Consider the following 9473-nt stretch of genomic DNA (forward strand, 5'->3'; position numbering starts at 1 on the left):
TATATGTGTGTGTGTATATATGTGTGTGTGTATATATATGTGTGCGTGTGTGTGCATATATGTGTGTGTGTATGTATGTGTGCGTGTGCGTATATATGTGTGTGTGTGTGTATATATCTATGTGTGCATGTGCGTGTGTGCACACGCGCAGCTGTCTCCATGGTGACACCATCCAGTGGACACAAGTGTTTCACTTCTGGAGTTGGGGGAGGGGGGGGGCGGGAGCGCTAGCACTGAGACACACTGTGTGAAGAAAGCCTCCAAACGTTCATCTTTCTTTCCTCTGTATTCATTCGTGGGGCATGGGCTTCACTGGCCGGGTCCAGCATTTACTGCCTGTCCCTAGTTGCCCCCTTGACAAGGTGTGGTGAACTGCCTTCCTGAAAGGAGTTAGCCTCTTGGAAGGAATGGTGATATATTTCCAAGTCAGGGTGCAGAGGAACTTGGTATTCCCATATACCTACTTCCATTGTCCTTCCAGGTTGAAGTGGTTTTGGGTTTGGAAGGTTCTGCACAAGGAGCTTTGGTGAATTTCTGCAGGGCACCCTGTAAATAGTACACACTGCTGCTACTGAGCGTGGCGAGTGGAGGCAGTGCATGATGGATGAAGAGAAGGGAGAAAAGGTTAGAAGGTGTTGGGAAGATAGGACCCATTAGGATAGCTCCGTTATCGACCCAGTAGAGTCAGAATGGTTCCTAGGCTTCCCTCTATATGGAATTAAACTTCGATCATTACCATTATCCCATTTGAACAGGGCCAATCTCAATCTATTTAGGAATGCATAGAAAATGAAGCTTCCAACGAGTATAACATGATTAAACATTCAACTATGCAACAAGGAATTTTTAATTAGGTGTTTGAACAATGCAAGATTATCCTTCCCTCATGTAGTCACAGTTTGCTTTGTTAATAAGGAAGTTCTATTTTAATGGGCCAGAAGCCAAGGCAATCAACATTTATCTTGGAACATTCCCTTCCACTGTCCATCTCATTGGGAGCACTGACCGATAACTTGGTGCCATCACGGGAGATATGGTGACCTGCAAAGGTCAGACACTGGCCATAGAAGTAGAAGAAGTAGGTCATTCAGCCCATTGAGTCTGCTCCATTGTCCAATGAGGCCATGGCTGACCTGACAACCACCAACTCAATTTCTCTGCCTTTACCCCACCCCCATAACCATTGATTATCTTACCGATTAAAAATATGGCTCAGCCATTGATTATCGTACCGATTAAAAATATGGCTCAGCCTTTAATGACCCAGCCTCGACAGCCCTCTGCAGTAAAGAATTGCACAGATTCACCAGCCTCTGAGTGAAGAGATTACACCCTATCTCTGTCTTAAATGTGCAACCAGATCCACCCCATGCTCAAATTTACTTTTTGCTGGAACTTTCCAGACTCCTTTTTGCATGCACGCTCTTAAAGCATGGACAGCTTCAAGGTTAGATTGCAAACCAACATCGTTGTACCCGCCTGGCAAATGCAGTACTCACAAAGAGAGGTATTTGAAAACAAAAGCACAAGAAAATCTCCCAGTTCATCAAACTGTCAGTGACCTCACCCCTCAGTCCCAAACACTCAGCAGCCTGGGAGATTAGGACCCATTCCATCAAAAACCTTCCCTTAAACACACACAAACACATGGAATGCCGGTCCATTGATCCTGTCTAAGCCCAATCAATCCTGCAAATCCAGCCGGCTGTCATTTGTGCAGTTTCCTAATATTATCCTCACTACAGGTATCCCCCCGCTTTGCGAAAGTTCGCTTTACGTCACTTTGCTTTTACGAGAAACCTACATTAGTACTTGTTTTCACTAACTGAAAAAACATCCAAAGAAGGTTTTACTTTTACAAAAAAAGGTGCATTTTTTTCCCATATAATTTAATGCTTCTTCGCTTTATGCCACTTTGGCTTCTGAAAGGTTTCACAGGAGCGCTCTACCTTCGGAGAGCGGGAGATACCTGGACTCATCAATCAAATCCACAAAGTGGGGGGACAATGATCTACTGGTACTATCACTGGACTGTTAATCCAGAGACCCAGATATGTACTCGGGACCCAGGTTCCCAATGCAGATGGCGGAATTTAAATTCAGTGAAAAAGTATCTGGAATGAAGAGTCTAATGATGACCATAAATCCATTGTTGGAAAAATCCATCTGGGTCACTAATGCCTTTTAGGGAAGGAAACTGCCATCTTTACCCGATCTGGCCTATATGTGACTCCAGACCCACAGCAATGTGGTTGACTATTAACTGCCCCCTGGGCAATTAGGGATGGGCAATAAAGGTGACCCAGCCACTGATGCCCTCATCCCTTGAAAAAATAAAGAAAGCTGTTAAAAATAGCCATGTCAACCACTTCATGCGCAACCTAAAAAGGTTGGGTTTGGCGCAGCTGATTGATGAGCAACTTCTCCACTGGAAACAGGGTGATATTGTGGTTTCCAGGCTTGGGTTGAAGCTGAGACCAGGAAGGAGGAACTTGGAGACAGGGGTTGTTGGATTGGTCATCGGGGATAAAACTCTATTGACCAGCCATAGCTAAAACCGTGGTGCAACCAGCAATGTTTACCCATTAGTCTGGGGAATGATATACTGGAAAATTACTCATCAAGGAATGCTAGACAAACAAGTTCATTAATATGCTCCACTCTATGTTTTTTGTTCTGAGTCAGACAGCAGTCTGTGAATGTCACTTTCTGATAGTCTCTCCTGCTCTTTACTGAAGGCAGGCGTGAGCTACAGCACAAGTCCAGCTCACTGCGTTACAGAGCAGCTACTCATGGAGCACACTCTAATCCTCCTTCAGCTTCTCCCTTTGCCAAATACACACTCAATGTGAGACCTGTGATACAGTCAGTCTTACACAGGCAAAGATACAAATGTGGAAGTAACAACATGCACGTGAAAATCACAATACCCACACACAGAAATCCCACACACGTGAGAAAATATCACACATGCATATAAGGTGAGCCGACGAATATCAACACATACATGTAAAACTATCAACACGTGCATGTGAAAATATCAACACTACACACGCATGCAAAAATTTGCACACAGCTATATTTGACATGACTGTGCTCACACACATTTATACACTCACTGTGCCTGTGTGTATGCACAGTTACACACTCACTGTGCCTGTGGGTATGCACAATTACCCACTCGCTGTGCCTGTGGGTATGCACAGTTACACACTCACTGTGCCTGTGTGTATGCACAGTTACACACTCGCTGTGCCTGTGTGTATGCACAATTACCTACTCGCTGTGCCTGTGTGTATGCACAATGACCCACTCGCTGTGACTGTGGGTATGCACAATTACACACCGCTGTCCCTGTGGGTATGCACAATTACACATTCACTGTGCCTATGTATATGGACAATTACATCTTACTGTGTCCATGCAGTTACACTCGCCCTGCCTGTGTGACACACAATTACACACTCACCATGTTAGTGTGTGCACACACAATTACACACTTACCATGCCTGCATGTGCACAATTACACACTCACTGTGCCTGTGTGTATGCACAATTACATCTTACTGTGTCCATGCAGTTACACTCGCCCTGCCTGTGTGACACACAATTACACACTCGCCATGTTAGTGTGTGCATGCACAATTACACACTTAGCATGCCTGCGTGTGCACAATTACACACTCACTGTGCCTATGGCAAACACACTCAGCAGTTGGAAAATGTGGATTCTGCTTCAATACTCTTAGTTCATGTTAATGTTTGCCTAACAAATTTGGATCTGCCTATAAATCTTTATCAGACTTCTTTCTTAAATCAAATTACTTTTGCACTAAATTACAAAGAATCTGAACATCACAAATAGAGGAGCACCAGCAGCCGCAAGTTCCCTTTTAAGGCACACACCATCCTGACTTTCAAACATATTGCTATTCCTTCAGTGTCACTCGGTCAAAATCCTGGAAGTCCCTCCCTGAAGTACTGTGAGTCCACTGAATGGATTGCAGCAGTTCAAGAAGACAGCTCACTACCACCTTCTCTTGCACAGTAAATATTGACCCTGCCGGTGATGCCCATATGCCATGAATGATTTAAAAGGAAAGTCACCCGCAGTGGGTGGGATATTGCTACAGGTTGTCAGCTGCTGACACCATGGAGGTTACAGTCACCTCTTCCTCAGCATCAAGAGGCAACAAGTGAACTGTTCACAAAGATTCTACCATAAGGAACATTCTCAACGTGGTCCTTTTCTGTTAAAGGCTAGCATTCTCGCTAGCATTCAGTTCCACATTTAAAAAAGACATAGCGGGTGGTTCGCATGTGGAATGAATTTCCTGAGAAAGTGATGGATGCAGGTACTATTACAACATTTAAAAGTCATTTAGATAGATGTATGGTTTATTTGGAGGGATATGGGCCAGGAGCAGGCAGGGCTAGTTTAGTTGGGTTTACGTTTGGCATGGACTGGTTGGAATGAAGGGTCTGTTTCTGTGCTGTCTGACTCTATGAACTGCACAACTGAGCAGGGTCTTGTGATGCAGCAGGTAGTGGCCCTGCCTCTGAGCCAGAAATTCCAGGTTTGAATCCCATTCCAAGATTTAATGGCCAGGGAAGGAATGCTCATGTCACAGTTCAAATAGGTCAATAATCAGCCTGCTAATCCTTCCAACACGTCCCACTATTCCCTCAAGACAAGCAAGTGTGTGTGAAGATACAAAATAAACAAACCCATGCTGTCTGCCACTTCCACTCTGTATTGACCCAGATTGCAGCCTGTCACTCAAACACCCACAGCCTTCACCCTTACCTCTGCTGCTGAAAGCCTCTCCCTTTGCCGTCTTCACCTCTACAGACTCAAATATTTAACCCTTTCCTGGTTGACTTCCCAACCTCTGCATTCCATGAACATCTGCTCCTCCAGTGTTGCATCCTGCTGCAAGATGCCCCACTACTCCCTTGTTGATTTCGACCAACATCTGGTCCCCTCATTAATTCCCATTTTGCTGTTCAAGGCCAATCATAACGCTGCCAATTCTCACCCCTTTGTAACCTCTGTCAGACCTGACCTATTTGAACTGTGACATAGCCCCTCACTCTGAACAGGGTTTTGACTGCAGCCCCTCCTCACACCACCAAAAGTTGCACCCATGTGCTGGACATCCCTCCCTCCATTCATCTATCCCTCCACCTTCCTCATTTTAAAGCCCCCCTCCCCTACTGAGTCCACATGCTCCTCAAAGGGAAGACCCATGTCACAACACCCCCGCCTTATCTACTGGTCCCTGATATAAAGGTATAAAAAGTATAACTGAGGGAATGCTGTCTTAAACCTGAAGTCACTTATATGTGTTCGAATGTAGGGCTGTGATAACCAAACCATAATGAGGGTGTTGTCATGCAGGAGCCAAGGACAGACTGTTCAAGCTGCAAATAAGAATAGCCACATGATCAATGATGACAAACAGAAAGATCCCATTGTGACGCAGCAGGTAAATCCACTGCCCAGTGTAGTATTGAGGCAGAGGCTCTGAAATATGTGTGTAGTGCATGGGTATTGCGCAGGCAAACACGCATACACTCACTCGCGTATTTAATATTTCTCAGAGAAAGTCAAGCTTGGGAGGATTGTGGAAGCATGATTTCTGTCATATATTGCCAAGTGCTCTTGCTGAGGCTATTCTATGCAATGACTGGATGGAGGCTGCTTTGGAATGTGGTATTGGTCAAGGAATGAGAAGCCAGCGAGAAAGGGCAACCAAGCTTTTCTCTCCTGTTTCTGAAAAGAATCCTCTTATCAAGTTGAGGGTGGAAACTATTTATTCTTCTGAAAGAGTGATCAAAGCAACTTCTCGATATTGTATTCCCTGAACAAACTACGTCAGTAAAAACTCCAGGGACAACCTGTGACTTGCCTATGTGTGCCAGATCCTTGTATACATCACCCTTTTACCTTCAAGAGTAACCCATTAGCCAAAGTAGCTTTTTCAGAAAATCCATCTCTTCAGAGAAATATGTCTGTGTTCTCATTTCCTGAGGACTGTGTGCGCACACGTGTGTGTGAGAGAGAGAGTGTATGCGTGTGTGTGTGTGTGAGTTATGCGTGTGTGCGTGCGTGTGTGTGCACGTGTGTGCATATTCAGAGGGATAAATATTTATACTTCTCTACTACTGACTGTATACATTAATCAATTATTGCATCTTTACTGAATAAGTTTATTCATTTTGATAATAAACTAATAATTGTGCTTATTAAAAAACTTGGTTGACAGATTGTTTTGTGTAAAACCTAATACTTAAACAGACACTTTTATAACGAAGATAAGTATTTTTATTTTAAACTGTGACCCGTTCAGCAGTGGGGCTAAGGTCACAGTGCTCCCCTTCCAGTGTCAGTCCTAACAATATACGCACATATACAAAACTCCTACATTTATATAGCACCTTTAATGTAGCAAAAAAGCCCAAGGTTGTTCACAGAAGCATTATCAAACAAAACTTGACACTGAGTGCCACAAGGAGATGTTAGGTCAGGTATGATACTAAGAAATGTCTTTGTGGGGGGGGAAGGTTTAGGGCGTGGGCAGCCGAGAGCACATCTACTCATTGCACCAGATGCCAGATCAAGAACAGGAGCATTCTCCACTGGTGTCCTGGCCAATATCTATCCTTCAGCAAGACCAGCTTACAGATTTAAAAAGCTGTCAACCATGCTGAAAAAAAAATCTTAGGTGTTCACAATCCTGTCTGACATTTTTTAAAAATTTAATCACGGGATGAAGGCATCACTGGTTGGGTCACATATATTGCCCATCCCTAATTACCCAGAGGACAGTTAAGACTCAACCACATTGCTGTGGGTCTGGAGTCACATGTAGGTCAGACCAGGTCAGGATGGTGGATTCCCTTCCTGAAAGGACATCAGTGAACCAAATGGGTTTTTTTTCCTGACAATTAGACTCTTAATTCCAGATTTTTATAGAATTTGAATTCCAACAGCTGCTGTGGGGGGGATTTGAACCTGGGTGCCCAGAACATTACCTGGGTCTCCGGATGAACAGTTCAGTGATATTACCACTAGGCCATCGCCTTCCCTCCACCCTGAGCCACAAGGACTTCTGCCTGTGTCTGCCTACACGCGTCATTTTGCAATGAGTGAGGCTGGGGGAGGGGTCAGAGGGTCGAGAAATGATGACTGACACCCCTCCCGGACTGCCAACCACATTGTCCACTGGAGCGGTCACTCCATGGTCAAATTAGGAGGCCTTCTCTCACGGGTACACCTTCTGCAAAACACAAGGAGCTACTGGTATCATCAGATACCAAGGTTGGCAATGTTCTGGTCAGTCAAAGGAGCGCGGATACCTGTTCTCTTCATACACCTCTGAAGGATCATAGAATCCCTACAGTCAGAAAGTGGCCATTCGGCCCATCGAACCCATACCACCCTCCAAAAAGCATCCCACCCAGAACCAATCCCTATCCCTGCATTTACCAAAGCCTACTCATCCCTGTACATTTTGGGCAATTTCCCATTGCCAATCCACCTAACCTGCACATCCTGCAGGAGGAAACCACAGCACCTAGAGGAAACCCACACAGACACGGGGAGAATGTGTCATCTCTATGTAGACAGTCGCCTGAGGCCAGAATCAAACCCAGGCCCCTGGCACTGTGAGACAGTAGTGCTGACCCACTGAGCCACCAGTGCTGACCCACTGAGCTACCGTACTGCCCACAACCTAGCTCTGATGTCCAAAAGAGCTCTAACTATTCTCCATTCTATAGATTACAGATAACAGCAAGCGATTTAAATGGGATTTATAGCTGTGTGCACAGTGTTTGACTAGTAACGAAGGGGTGAGGAGGAAGCAGTTACCAATCTCACAAAGCAACAGCATCCCTGGAGTGTGGCCTAGCCTCACATTAATTACAGTGTTCAAACCATCCTTCTCTCATCTAGAATTTGCCAACTGCAACTAAAGACATTTATTATTGAAAGGAACAAGGCAAGAGAAAGCAGCTCACTAACATCTCCTGAACACTCGCCCTACAGCGGAGTGTAAGAGAGATTTATAACGAAGGAAATAATCCATTCACTCATGCTGTCATTCCATCTCCCACCCACTGAAAGTGAGGGTGATACAGACTGGCAAACACAGTTACAGAAAAAGGTGTGCAGAAAGTTACAACCACACAACACTTTGATAATGGTACATTGTGCAAAGATGGAGGGCTTCAGTTGGAATTGCAACATCTAGAGAGACACAAGGGCTCTTGTGAAACAGTGGCAATATCCCTACCTCTGGTTTAGAGGATCCACCTGTGCTGTATGTGTGTCATAATGTGTGTGAAAATAAAAGAAAGTCAGGAAAGACGTTTAATCAAAATGCAGTGTGCTTGAGTTAGGAGCTGCACAACTGTAAATAAATACAAATTGGCCCTAGATCCATCTTTCATCAACTGGCTTTCTAAAACTTCATACATAGGAAAGAATTTTACAACTTGCATGAACATAGCAGCTTTCCCATCATAAAATCTCCTAAAGGGAGTGATTATCAAACAGGTGTATCGCCACAAGAAGATATTTCACAACAGGTGATCATAAACTTGACGAGCCGGGTTGGTTACAAGAGGTCCAACCAGTCCATGCAAACCATAATTCCAAACAAAACTAGCCCCACCTGCCGGATACCGGCTCATATCCCTCCAAACCTTACCTATTCATGAACTTATCCAAATGTCTTTTAAACCTAACTGTAGCCACATCCACCACTTCCTCTGGCAGTTCATTCCACACACAAACCATTCCATGTAAAACGTTGCCCTCTACGTCCTTTTTAAATCTTTCCCCTGTCACGTTAAAAATCTGTCCCCTGGTTTTGAACTCCTCCCCCTGGACAAAAAACACTCGCTATTCCCCTCATCTACGTCCTTCGTGATTTTATAAATCTCTGTAAGGTCACCCCTCTTACGCTACAATAAAAAAAAGTCCCAGTCTGCCTTTCTATCTCAAACCTTCCATTCCCAGCAACATCCTGGTAAATTCTTTTCTGAACCCGCTCCGGGATATTATTAAACTGGAGAGGGTTTGAGATAGAAAGACGTCCCAGTCTGCTTTCTCTCAGAATTGCACACAGTGCTTATTTAAAGAACTCCAGAGCAACCCTGCCGTGCGAAACAGTTGCCAAAGGTGGAAAGATAAAACTGGAAGAGCTGTGATATAGTGGCCAGATGTAGGAGAAGAGGAGATTACAGAACTGGAGAGAGGAGAGACCACGCAGAGATAGTGAAAACATGGAAGATGATGTTATGGTCAAGAAGTCAGTGCTGGTTCAGTGAGAAAGACATGATGGGTTAATGAGTAGACAGAAACCGGGTGGGGGTAGGGAAGACACCAGGAGAGAAAGAAAAAGACGGGGAGAAAAAACAGAGGGACGAGAGACAGACAAAGAAGGCAGGGACCAGAGGAGGGG

At 44.7% G+C, this 9473-nt stretch overlaps 1 protein-coding gene across 28 annotated transcripts in view; it reads right to left on the minus strand.

The window, feature by feature from the left end:
• msi2b (musashi RNA-binding protein 2b) overlaps positions 1-9473 on the minus strand; it is a 573147-nt gene that overhangs the window by 337581 nt on the left and 226093 nt on the right. The window lies entirely within an intron of this gene.

Source organism: Chiloscyllium plagiosum, chromosome 28, assembly GCF_004010195.1.
Source record: "Chiloscyllium plagiosum isolate BGI_BamShark_2017 chromosome 28, ASM401019v2, whole genome shotgun sequence".
In the NCBI taxonomy this organism is placed as follows: domain Eukaryota; kingdom Metazoa; phylum Chordata; class Chondrichthyes; order Orectolobiformes; family Hemiscylliidae; genus Chiloscyllium; species Chiloscyllium plagiosum.